General features: G+C 49.7%; 1 protein-coding gene across 2 annotated transcripts in view; it reads left to right on the forward strand.

The window, feature by feature from the left end:
• Window positions 1-13,381, forward strand: part of BANF2 (BANF family member 2) — a 58,523-nt gene that overhangs the window by 6,510 nt on the left and 38,632 nt on the right. The gene's annotated exons all lie outside the window — the stretch shown is intronic.

The raw sequence follows: 13,381 nt of genomic DNA on the forward strand, positions 1-13,381 counted from the left end.
GAGGCTGTGGCACAGGATGGGACGCTGCCAGGGACCCTCCCTGGGGCAGGTCGTGCAATGGGATCCGCCTCCTGCAGGGTCACATTGGCAGCAGTGTGCTGGATGCCCTGGGCCGCACATCGGAGAGTTCACAGACGCAAGTTAGGAGGCCACTGCCAGCTTCCAGGCGAAATAGGGTTCATGTGCTGGTATGTATTAAACAACCAGCTCTCCCAGACAGGGGTGAGGAGGGGCACTCCCTGCTTTATAGCATTTGCCAGTTTCTCCCAGATAAACACTCCCATCAGGGCCCACTGATTTCCACTGCAGGCAAACGTGGGTGGGCATACCACTATATATGGTCTCTACCATAGACGCTGCAGGCGTCAGTCATCTCAGGAGCACAGGTAATGGTGAAACGTCATAAAACACAGAGGAACGGGTGGGCTTGAGGGTTTATTACCTCCATTTTCAATGCAATCTATTTCATCTTGATTGTGTAATTTCCCTGTTGAATAATAGCTGTGTTTAATGAACTGCTTGAAAAAGTCTTAAAAATATAACAATCAGCTCTCATAAGCAAGCTGGGTCTACTACACAACTGAGTATAGTGCTCATCTGGCCCAGAGTGGAGTGTGTGTGTGTGTGTGTATATGTGAGAGTGAGAGAGCGAGCACACGTGCAAGCCAACAGCCATTTTAAATGTTAGGAAAATGAGATACTGTGCGTATTCACATTGACAGTTCTGTACCCATCTCATCTCCCTATCTGACCTGGGGACTCACAGGGGTCAGTGACTCTGTCTGATGTAGCACTGTGAATACCTAAGCCCAATTGCTTGATTCTGGTTAGCGTAGTAGCACAATGTGTTAAGCTACCTCCTGCGACACTGGCATCCCATCTGAGCGCCGGTTCATATCTTAGCTGCTCCAACTTCTGGGAAAGCAGCAGAAGATGGCCCAAGTGCTCGGGACCCTGTCATCCATGTGGGAGACCTGGATGGAATTTTGACTCCTGGCTTCAGCCTGGTCCAGCCCCAGCCATTGTGGCCATCTGGGTAGCAAACCAGCAAATGAAAGATTCTCTCTCTTTCTCTCTCTCTCTCTCTCTCTCTCTCTCTCTGTAATTATGCCTTTCAAATAAATTTTTTTAAAAAAAGTTAAAAAAGAACGAACTCACTTTTGGTTGGATCTCCCCAGAAGTAGACCCCAAGAAAAAGATTTGAGGGAAAGCAGTTGACTTGGAAGGTGATCCCAGGAATCAGTAGTAGGGCAGTGGGGAAGGAAGCAGGAAACAAGCCACTGGAAAGGAATCAGGAGCCAGTTGGCACTGTGGGCAGCTGAAATGTAATCCCATGGAGGAACTCTGGGAGACAGTGTGGAATGTGCCTCGGAATTATCCAAGCCGAGAGTGCAAGAGCGCTGGAGTGCGTGCTCGCTGACTCTGATCCTTCTCTGGCTGTAGGCAGCTCCTGCAGGCATTAAACTCTCAGCATTGCCAGCTCATGTCCCAGGAAAACTGGGAAGAAGGTCGCCAATGTTTGCAATCATTGCTGCATACAGGAATGGCCCAGGAGCAGTGAGCCCGGCACCCACGGTGTCTGCTCCAACACTGAGCGGTGTCTTTTTCAAATGAACAGATACAGAGCCCTTGGAACTCCTTTAAACACAAATTCAGGGTTTTTCAAAACAGAATGGAGACCCTCCCATTGCAGAGTCAACATGTGTGCCTTGTACCTCTACATAGTCTAGAGCACAGGACCTAGGTGATACCTGAGACCCTGTAAATTCTTTGACAGTGTTAACTCAAAATCAGAAAGCCTGGTGGTTATACACATGAAATGTCCGTGGACTGTAGTAATTGTTAGAAGGAGAATGAAACATACACAAAGAAAAAAGTTAGCAACTGTGAACTCAAGTTACCAAGTTTTGTGGTTGCTAGTGGTGACAGAGAGAACTCGGGTAGGAATATTTGGTTTGTTGTGTAGGTGATGCTGGCAATGAGCTTCGAAATAAGGGCTTTTGCAGAAATGACAATGAAGGACCCAGTAGCTGGCTGTGAGTCCCCAGAGAAAACAAGGGAAGACAAAATAATAGGTGGTACTTTTCTGTTGCTAAAATGCTTTCCAAATGACCCTTACCATCACCATGAGAGGGAAGCAGTATTATTGCTAGCATCTGTTTACAGATGAGGACCGAGATTCAGAGAAGTACAATCAATAGCTTGCCCAAGGCTTCACGCTTTTGACAAAGCTAAACAGGCCTTAAAGACTAGTCGTTCCCCGCCTCCCCCAGATGCATCTGTCCAGGATATGTCTCTCTGCTTCCCTCATGGAAACACCAGCATAGGTCTGACAGAGCCTATAAGAGTTAGCAGAACCCTACTGGCCTTCTGGGGCTCCATGCTTATCCACTGCAGCCCACTGCTTGAATCACAGTACTGTCAATAATTTTCCATTGAACCAAAGACACTGTCTACTTGTACTGTCCAGCTGTGATGTCCTCGGAATACTGGAGCCACTCCCCTCCATGTCAGATGGGAAATACCAGTTGGGAGAAATACTTTGTGACCCAAAAGATCAGCCTGATGCTGCCATTTGCCCCACGTTGGACATCCTGCACAAAACCCAAAGGATCAATGGATTGGAAGGCACAATGGGGCTTCATTTTTCTAACCCTGAACAGGAAGCATCCTTAACTAGCAAAGCTCTTTACATGTTGGCTCTTCTCTGAGATTACCAGGAACAAAGAATACAAAATTTTTTTAAGATTTTATTTATTTGAGAGGTAGAGTTACGGACAGTGAGGAGAAACAGAGAGAAAGGTCTTCCCTCCACTGAGTCACTCCCCAGATGGCCACAACAGGTGGAGCTTCACTGCTTTGAAGCCAGGAGCCAGATGCATCCTCCTGGTCTCCCATGTGGGTACAGGGGCCCAAGCACCTGGGCCATCTTCCACCACTTTCCCAGGCCATAACAGAGAGCTAGATTGGAAGAGGGGCAGCTGGGACTAGAACAGGCACCCATATGGATGTGGAGGATTAACATACAGCACCACGGCGCCAGCCCCAAACACCAGACTTTGAACTCCATTGCTCGTTGACATTCACTCATGGAGGCTGGCATTATGGCAGTTCAAGTCTGCTAACAATCCAGCTCCCTGCTGATGTGCTTGGGAAGGCAGCAGAAGATGGCCCAAGTGCCTGGGCCCTGATACTCAGGTGGTAGACCCAGATGGAGTTCCTGGCTCAGACCTGGCTATTGTGGCTATTTGGGTAGTAAATATTTCTCTCTCTCCCTCCCTCTCTCTTTCTCCCTGTCACTCTGCCTCTCAAATAAATAAATATTTAAAAACAACTGTAGGATTCTGGCACATGGAAAGATGGGTAGCTAGCTCTCCAGATCAATAAGATAAAAAATATTCAGAAACACACCCCAAAATGTATATTTGGTTTGTTAAAAGTGGCTTTCCAATCAGTGGAGAGAAAAGAGGTCATGTAATAAACAATATCACAACTGACTAACATGCTTAAAGGATAATGTGCGCACAGCAGGTTAAGCTGCTGCCTACAACGCTGCCATCTCATATGGGTTGCCGGTTCGAGTCCCGGCTGCTCCACTGATCCAACTCCCTGCTAATGTGCCTTGAAAAGCAGTGGAAGACGACCCAAGTGCTTGAGCCCCTGCCAGCTCCGTGGGAGAACCAGAAGAAGCTCCTGTTTCCTGGCTTCGGACCATCCTAGCCCCTGCTGTTGCAGCCATTTGGGGATTAACCAGCAGATGGAAGATCTCTCTTGTTCTCTTTCTTTCTCTCTCTCTCTCTTTCTGTAACTTTGCCTTTCAAATAAATCTAAAAAGCCCACCTTCAACAAAACAAAAATAAAAAAACATAAAGTACTAGAGAAAAAAAGGTACGTATTTGTGGAGCACTGCTGAATGCCCCAGTCTACACTGGCTGATAAGATGTCAACAGAGAACAAAACAAATAGGACCCCTCCCCACAGTGAGTTTATAATTTAGTGTGTGGGGGAGAGATGGTCAGGCAATCAATAATTCCACAGACTGAATTGAAAAGTTACACTGTACCACATAAACATGTGTAATTACAACGTGTCATGTATTTGAAGAATAAATAGAGCCTGATTGCATGCGAAAAATAATGCAGTAGACCAACTAGCATTCGAGTTGTGCTATGGGCTCTGTAGTACATCCATGGGTGATGTGGGAGACCAGAACCCTGAAGGACCGTGCGGTCTCTCCCCAGCTCCTTCTCTTTCCAAGCTGTCACCGTGAGCAGTCATAACCCTCTCAAACCACTGCTTCTGTCCTGGCTCCCTGACTCAGGAGCCCAGAAATGATCCCTACCATGTCCAGTCTGTTTCTGTGTCTGAGTTTTGTGGAGCCCTGTTTACCAGTGCCCACTTCCATGGGGCCAAGCTCTTGTCTATTTGCATCTGTACCTACCCTGTGCCACTGCCCAAACTGAGTACCACCCCCACCCACTCATCTTTCAGTCTTCCATTCTGTAATCAGTGCTGGGTTTGCCAGACTCCTCTCATCAGTGAGGATACAGAGCCGATGGCTCTTCATGATAAATCTGGCATTGTGGCATAGCAGGCAAAGCCGCCTCTTGCAACACCAATCCCATATTGGGTACTGGTTCCTATCCCAGCTGCTCCACTTCCAATCCAGCTCTCTGCTAATGTGCCTGGGAAAGCAGTGGAAGATGGCCCAAGTCCTTGGGCCTCTGCACCCATGTGGGAATCCTGGAAGAAGCTCCTGGCTGCTGGCTTCAGCCTGGCTCACCCTGGCCATTGCAGCCATCTGGGGTGTAAACCAGCAGATGGAAGATCTCTCTCACTCTCATTCTCATCTTCTCTTTCTGTAACTCTGACTTTCAAATAAATAAATAAATCTTAAATAAATAAAGCTGACCAAAGGTCTGAGTTCCTTGTGGTTGCATTTCTGCAGTGAGCTGTGTTAGCCTCAGGAAGTCCTTTCTCATGTCTGCCTTAAATCACTCCAGCCTCACTGTTTCTTAAAGTCACCTTCTTTGTGGCTTTAGGGCAGAGCTCAGGCGACCCGTTCGGCACAGGGCGTCTACTCAGCGTTTGTGAAGTGCCTGGTGGTTGATTAGTAAGTGCCTGGGACTTGAACATCGTTACCCAAATCTTCCAGGCCCTTCTCCGCAGACACAGCTCCTGAGACCTGCCTTCCCCAACTACTTCATCATCGGATGGCTCTTCTCAAACTCTGCTAATCAGCTTTTTTTTATTTATTTTTTTAATCATTAGTGAGAGTTTTGAAGAAGGTCCTTAAACCAGAAGTAAAAAAAAAAAAATTATGATAAATTCAGGAAAGCTGGTTGAGTTTAGTTCTTTGCCTTTGGCCTGGCGGGGCCCCTCCACCAACCAATAAATAGATAAAGCAGTCTGTCCCTGCTTGGCCGGGCCCGCCCAGCCCCTGATCTGAATGCAAGCTGCAGAAAAATTAGATGTAGAGGGATCAACGCTTCATCTGCAGCCACACCAGTGCTCTTCTCAGACTGCGGGTGGGCGCAGGGGACAGAGAACTCCAGGGCTGGCTGCTTTCCTGAAGGCACCTTTCATTCTAGTCTCATGTCTTGCAAAGTCTGTAGGTTCTCACAGAGCTCCAGGTACCCTCTGGTGGTGGTGCTGGTGTTTGAGAGAGAGAGGGAAAAAAAAGAACTCAGACTAATTCACACTAAAGTATTACTGACTTTCCGTGCAACACTTCTCCAGCATTTTTAGCAATCTGCAGAGTGAAGGTAACACCGAATTGGAGGGGGAGGGGCCCCTCTGGCCGCTAAGCCATCTAATCCCAGGAAGGTATTAAGACTGATGTCAAGGCTGGCGCCGCAGCTCACTAGGCTGATCCTCCGCCTGTGGCACCGGCACTCCGGGTTCTAGTCCCGGTCAGGGCACCGGATTCTGTCCCAGCTGCTCCTCTTCCAGTCCAGCTCTCTGCTGTGGCCCGGGAGTGCAGTGGAGGATGGCCCAAGTGCTTGGGCCCTGTACCCTCATGGTAGACCAGGAGGAAGCACCTGGCTCCCGGCTTTGGATTGGCGCGGCGCACTGGCCGTAGCAGCCATTTGGGGGGTGAACCAACGGAAGGAAGACCTTTCTCTCTCTCTCTCTCTTACTGTCTAACTCTGCCTGTCAAAAAAAAAAAAAAAAATGCACATCTTGTTTTAAGTTCCTTACCCTGTGCAGACAGATCCTGGCTGTTTGTCTGGGGGTGTCAGGCCTGGGCACTGGAGCATTGGTCCAACTCATCCAGTTTGTAAAGGAGGCACCCCAGTGTGTCCCTTCCAAACCGTGGGCGTTTGGGAAGAGAAAGAAGAATGTTCTGGAAATGAACTGGGTGGACACTGAGAAGGAGGGGAGGGGCTGTGCGTTCCTTCCTGTGCTCGAGTCACCGATGGGCAGCGGGCGGCTGGCAGTGTGGCCCAAGTGCTTTGCAAAGAGCTGGTGTCGCTCTGAATGGCCCCGCGCCAGACCTAGATGAATCTTCCCGCAGGGACACCGCACCCTTCTTCAGCAGAGGGGAACACACCAGCTCCTAAAAAGAAGTGTTTTCTTTCTTTCAGACACACAAAAAAAATTAATGAGCTCCGTGTCTGGCACGGGTTAGCAGATTCCGCCGTGGCGTTGGCAGGGCTTCCGCCTGCTCCAGAACTTTAAAGAAACCCCGCATTGAGAGCCACCAGCGACAGAGGGGAGGCAGAGCGGCCTGGTTCCCTTGCTCACAGAACAAAGCCGCTGGCTGCGAAGGTGTGCGCGGTGGGAGCAGCGCTCTCCCAGCTGTTCCCGGAGCGCATCCATCTTTGCAGGCAGCACAATGCCTTCCTTATTTCCCGAGTCCCCTGCTCTCCAGGCGGTGGCTGACGTGTGCGAGCCTTCAGCCCCGGGGCCAGCGAGCACGTCTTGGGGCAGATGTCCTCAGGCCCCGGGGTGGGAAGAAACAGGGCTTGCCTTACAGTGTGTCCTTTCTCCAAAACGGGCGGAACTACAGACGCACCGGGTGTGCCCTGATTGTCCCTAAGTGCCTGTGGGTTGATTCAGGAAATGGATTCTCAGTACCTTCTATGCTTGGGGGGCTGCAGAGACAGCAGAGAGAAAACAGACATGCACCCTTGACACGTGGGGATTTGGTGTGGGAGGTGGATGATCAGCACTAGACACATTAATTTCAAGTACTAATAAAACAACGACAGAAAATGACAGTGGGGCGGAGGCTGTTATTGGGATTCTTAGGTAAAGCCTCAGTGTACACTGGAGCTGAAATCTGAGTCATCCGAAGGGACCAGCTGCAGGGAGATGCGGAAGCAGAAGTCTGTGTGGCAGGAACCGTGTGCACAAAGACCCCGAGGGGTGTGTGTGTGAGCGACAACTTCAAGGGACCGAGTGAAAGCCGGTGAATAGAGATAATGAACAGGTTAGAAAGAAAGGCAGGGGTTAGCTCTAATACATAAAGCGTCACATCTAATGTTGTAGAGTGATTTATAGTTTGCAGAGGGCATTGAACACACACTTCCTCCATCCAACCATCCCAACGAACCTGGTGTAAAGATAAGGAAATTCAGGTCCAGGTGATAACTTCCTCAACATCACAATACCAGAAAGTGGTGGGACAAGGATTCGGAGCAAGGACTCTCTGCACGATGCTGGAGAGCACTAGCCACACAGTAGCCATTTGTATCATTACTTAGTTTGTACAGTGAACAGCCTGTGCCACTGTACATAGCATCCCCATGGCAGCTTGGAGCTATTTTCTCCAAAATTCTGTGCTTTTTCTGTGCAAGGGGATGTTGGGAATACAAAGAATAAAGATACTATCCCAGCTCTTGGTAAGCACATGAGGTTGTTAAAGAGAAACAATGTATGAAAAGAGGGTGGATGATTAAACACAGTGTTTATTTCTGGCAAGGACACTGTGCATGACTTGGTTGGGGATGTAAGATTTGAGCCTGGCTTATTTGAGCCTGACTGGAAGACTTAGACTGGTGGATATACGAGGAAAAAATTCACAGGTCTCCATCCCACAAACACACATTTAAAATGTGGTGTATTGCAGACCACTATAAATACTTGCCTCTAGCAGCTTGTAATCTTTTAAAAAGTGAAGCTTTGTCATTCTATCATATAAAAAATAGAATCATACAGGAAAAACTGGTAAATCTGAGATGAGAAAAAAAATTTATAATCTCATCCATGAAAAAATCACTTGTTACATTTTGGTGTATTTCCTTCTGGCCTGTGTCTTACTGTATATATGTATATGTTTGTGGTATGTAGATATTCACTTATATGGGTATAAATTACATGCTTTAAAACTCATGCATTTTGGGGCCAGTGCTGTGGCATGGTGGGTAAAGCCACTACCTGCAGTGCTGGCATCCCACATGAGCGCCAGTTTGAGTCTTGGCTCTCCACTTCCGATCCAGCTCTCTGCTATGGCCTCGGAAAGCAGTAGAAGATGGCCCAAGTCCTTGGGCCCCTGCACCTGCGTGGGAGACCTGGAAGAGACTCCTGGCTCCTGGCTTCAGATCGGCGCAGCTCCAGCCATTTTGGCTATCTGGAGAGTGAACCAGCAGATGGAAGACCTCTCTCTCTCTCTCTTTCTGTCTCTGCCTCTCTGTAACTTTGCCTTTCAAATAAATAAATAAATCTTTAAAAAAAAAAAAAACTCATGCACTTTAAGCGTATAAGTAAATGAGTTTTGACAAATGTATACACTTGAACAAAGAAAGATCTAGAATATTTCCTTCACCCTACCAAGATGCCTTGCATCCTTTAGCCCATCCCTCCCAACCCCCATTACAGACAACCACGGAACAGATTTCTGTTTTTTGTAAAATATTTATTTATTTACTTGAAAGGCAAAGTTACTGAGAGAGAGGGAGAGACAGAGAGAGGTTCTTCCATATGCTGGTTCACTCTCCAAATGACTACAACAGCCAGAGCTGGGCCAATCCAAAGTCAGGAGCCGAGAGCTTCTTCTGGGTCTCCCACATGGGTGCAGGGGCCCAAGTAGGCCATCTGCCACTGCTTTCCCAGGCCATTAGCAGGGTGCTGGATGAGAAGTGGCATGAGAGTTTGGACATGAGCTGGCTCCCATGTGGGATGCCGGCTTCACAGGTGGTAGCTCTCCCAACCCCGCAACACTCTGGCTCCCCTTGAGCCGATTTCTGATCTCAGATCAGTGTGCCTGTATCGTATCAATTTAATCACATGTGGCCCTCTTTTATTTCCGGTCTCTGTTGGTCAGCATAACGTTTCTGAGGTTGTTGGTGTTTCGGTGCCTGTATCGATAGCTTGTTCCTCTTTGTCTCTGACTAGCATTCTGCTCTAAGAATACACAAAGACGTGCTAATGCACTTACCTGTTCGTGGGCATTCAGGTTATTTCTAGCTTGTGGCTGTGATACATGCAGCACCTGTGAACACCAGCCTGCCTCTGGCCGTGTTCTCAGTTCTCTTGGGTGGAATTTCTGGCTCAGAGGGGAGGTCTGACATTGAACTTCATGGGAAACTACCAGACAGCTTTCCCAAGTGGTTGGACCATTTCACACTGGAGGAGAACAAGAGTCACTCTGTGTTCTTGCCAGCACTTGGGGTTGTTGCTCTTTTTAATATTAGCCACTCTTGGGGCTGGCGCTGTGGCACGGTAGATTAAAACCCTGGCATCCTGGGATGCCAGTTCGAGTCCTGGCTGCTCCTCTTCCAGCCCAAAAAATTAGCCACTCTGGTAAACGGGCGAGGTTTCCATTCCCACCTCCCCATTCACTAATGGTGTTGAATGTTTTTCACAGGCAGGTGTAAGTCTTGGTGTTCTCTGCTTTTTAAATTTACATTTCATACTAAAGTCCTTCCCCGTCACCACCATGATCTTCATACCCATCGATTCCAATGAGAGAATTCTTCACCATTTGTTTGCTCCTTTCTCTACTAGGCATTTAAATCGCTTTCATTGGATCACGATTCTGAATCACACTGGCGTTAACATCTTCGTGCATATATTCCCCAGCCCAGAATTTAGATTTATATGTATGCTTGTGTGTCTCCCTGCATTGTAGATTATGAAGTTGTCAGGTCAAAGGCATTTCCGTGGCAGTGAGAGTATAAAATACAAGGTGGACATTGAGACCCAGGGTCATCAAAGCAGAAACTCAGTGGCCTTTCCATCTCCCAGCTCCATCCTGGGATCTCTGAACCGGCCCCTTTCACAAAACGGATCCTCCTGTCCCTAGGTAGAGCGAATGGCTGTGTGCAGCCCACCATGTTTTGAGCCCTGGGTGGTGCTGAAATGGTGAATACTGTGGTTGAAACAATGCTGTGATGTACTGGGCTCCACTCTTCCTTAAGCCCAGTTGAAAGGCGGGGAAAGAAAAATTGTAGATCCTTCTCCCCTGAGAATGATCTGTGAGGGTGACCGGCCGGGCGGTGACTGAATCCATCTGTGGCAATTCTGGAATTTCTGCACATGCAATGTCCCATCGCAGGGGGCTGGGAGCTGCACCGGAAGAGGATTTTCTTGCTGTGCTCAGTGACTTCACTTGGATTGTGGGTTTGTTTGGAGGGACCCTAGGAGGGTTGATGGGGAGGAGGATGTAGGAGGAGTTTGATATGGGAACTCCCAAGTCCGAATACACATCGGTCGCTCTCTAAACGTGAACTTAGCAAGGACAAACACTGTTCCTTATCCATGGTGTCTTAGCTTGGGTTCCCCTGAGACCAGGATTGAGCAGAAGTGGTTTATTTGAGGGCCAGTCCCAGGAAACAGCAGCAGGGAAGCAGGGAGGTGAGACTGGGGAAGGAGCTGTGTGAGCGTGCTTTCTCACTAGTTCACGCTGCAAGCACAGGCCCTGGGGGACCTCTGGGAGGTGTACAGAACATGCCCACAGATTGTCCTACCTGGGTAGCAGGGAGCCAGGGTACGTGTCTGCGGGCAGCCAACAGCTGCTGGTGGTTGAGGACATTCCTGGGAAGCTTCAGCTCCTGGCACTTGCAGCTGCCCTGGGTGTAGGCCAAGGTAGGCTCCCGCCACTGGAGAAGGCCCCCAAACCAAGAGCCACAGGTGCCTGAGCTGGATCAGGTGACCCTCTGAAGTCATGAGGCCAAGAGGCCTGTGCCAGCTGTGTCTGCGCAGCACCTGGCTTGGTCCTGACAGTGAACAGATCCCAGAGAGCTCAGCCAGCTTTGGCCCCAGAGCTCCGGCTCCTGGTTGTTTCTCCCACTGCACATGAGCGCCGCCACCAGCCGGCAGTGCTATTTTACAGTCAAATTCAGGAGACGAGCACCCACCTGTTCCCCAAGTGCAGCCCCTGGTGACTTGCTGGAAGTGTGGATTTCGTGGGTCCTAACCCATACCTACCGAATCAGGAACTGTGGGCATGGGGCCCAGGAATCTGCATTTCAACAAGCCCTCCAGTGATGCTGATACATCCTGAAGTTAGAGGCCTGCTGTTCCCGTCTCTGAAATCTAGGGCAACCAAACAGAGCCCTATGCACTTCCGTTAGAAGACCCTTCACCCCACCCCCACCCCACCCTACCACTAGAAATAAACCTCTGAGGCTTTGCCCCCTTTCCTGACCTCTTCTCTTCTTTGACACTGATTAACTAGAGACCATACCTAATTATCAAGTGCCCACAATGGAAAGTAGCCCAGGGAATGTGTAAGGTAGAAGATAACCCAAGAGACATCTGTGTGGGATTTGAACTGGCGGGGAGAGGGGCAGGTCTGATGTATGTTCCTGTTTGTCTTTCTGAGCTAATATTTAAGTTCTTGTGTTTGCCTTAGGCCACAGCAGGTGCACAGTAGGGGAAAAGTCAGGGAGATGCCAGAAAAAGCTGCTTTGGAATTTTAAGTCAATCACAGAAAACCTGCAGTTAGGAATGCTCTTGTGAGTCAATGTCAGTAGGAAAATTTTATTAAAAAAAAAAAAAAAAAAAAAAAAAAAAAAAAAAAAAAAAAAAGATGGGCTGGGTTTCACTGAGTGAACCTATGCCAAGAGAGGACAGGAACGGTAGCAGCAAATGGCAGTGAGCAGGTGAGGTGGTTTCGTCAGCGTCTCCCAGGCTGTGTGTCTACCACGTGCCACTCTCCGTGTGGCAGTCACACCTCGTGGCTGGTTTAGCAGTGCTGGCTGAGAACAGCTCCCCGAAGTAGTCATTTCTGCCACTCCTGCCCCACCCCACCCCAGCCTCTGATGCCAGCAGCCCCATCTGGCCTGCCTGAGGGGCCACCCTAGTGGTGTGACATCACAATGTAGGCCAGTGAGGAGCTGGGGCCCAGGGCATCCAGGTATAACCTCCTAGGGCTGGCCTGCAGTTACAGAGCCACCACAACGGAGACGAGCTAGCCTGCTGCCGCTGACATCCCAGGTGCACCCGGTAGGTATTCAGAACACCCCGGCCCTGTGGAAGGAGATGAAGCCAACAGCTGGCACAGCTGGCTGGCCTAGCAACTTGGGTCATGAGCCTACAACAGGCGTGGATGGGCCAGAGAGAGTTATCAAGACAATCCCCGAACTCTCCCCCAATGTAGCCTCTTCCTGCTGGGTAAGCATCTGCAGGAAGTGGGACTCTCATCACCTCCAAGGCTCGGCTTACCACCTGCGCCAGCCGGTCCCACCCCCCCCTCCCCCCCGCCCGGCCCAGGTCACCTGTGTTTTTCATAGGTAGAGCATCCAGGCTCCCAGGTGGCAGATTCACTGGAGCATCACTCTGAGTTGCAATCGAGGTCAGAGGCTGAAGCCCCCTTCCTCCACCATGTGTCCCAATCCAGCTCCCCATGATCCTCTGGGGAAGCAAGTCTCTTCCCTTCCTTTTAGGACAATACAAAGGGGACAGGAAATGGTGCATGGATTAGAGCACTGGAAAAGGAGAGGGAGTTGAAGAAGATGGCAGGGATGGGGCAGGGACCAAAGCCATCTCTGGGAGGCTGGGGCTCATCACAGCCGGGCCACCTGCAGCTGGCTGAGGCAGCCTCCCAGCTGTGGCCTCTTCCTGCCTTCCCACCATCTGCCTGTGGGGTTCTTGCACGTGGAGGGACCATTTTCCCATCTGCAACTGCCAGCAGGTCTAGACAGCAGCATCAGGCTTGGCTTTCCCCAGGACTGCATGGCTCAATCTGAGTGTGTAAGGCAGGAGGGGAGGTGGCTAAGGTATTCGTTCTTTGTCTCGTGTGTGTGATGGACTGAAGCCAGTCTCCGCTCTGAGACACCGCTAGTGCCCATGTATACCGAGAACACTTTAGCTCTGTCTGACATCCCACGGAAAGGGAACAGAACAGGGGCCACAGCTAGAGGGGCCTGTGGCCAGGAGAGGACGGAGCCAGCAAACACCACCCCTACTGTGTGCCAGACCCTTGACCTACATT

This window comes from Oryctolagus cuniculus, chromosome 11 (genome assembly GCF_051225735.1).
Source record: "Oryctolagus cuniculus isolate XC-2025 breed Fujian yellow rabbit chromosome 11, ASM5122573v1, whole genome shotgun sequence".
NCBI classification, from domain to species: Eukaryota; Metazoa; Chordata; class Mammalia; order Lagomorpha; family Leporidae; genus Oryctolagus; species Oryctolagus cuniculus.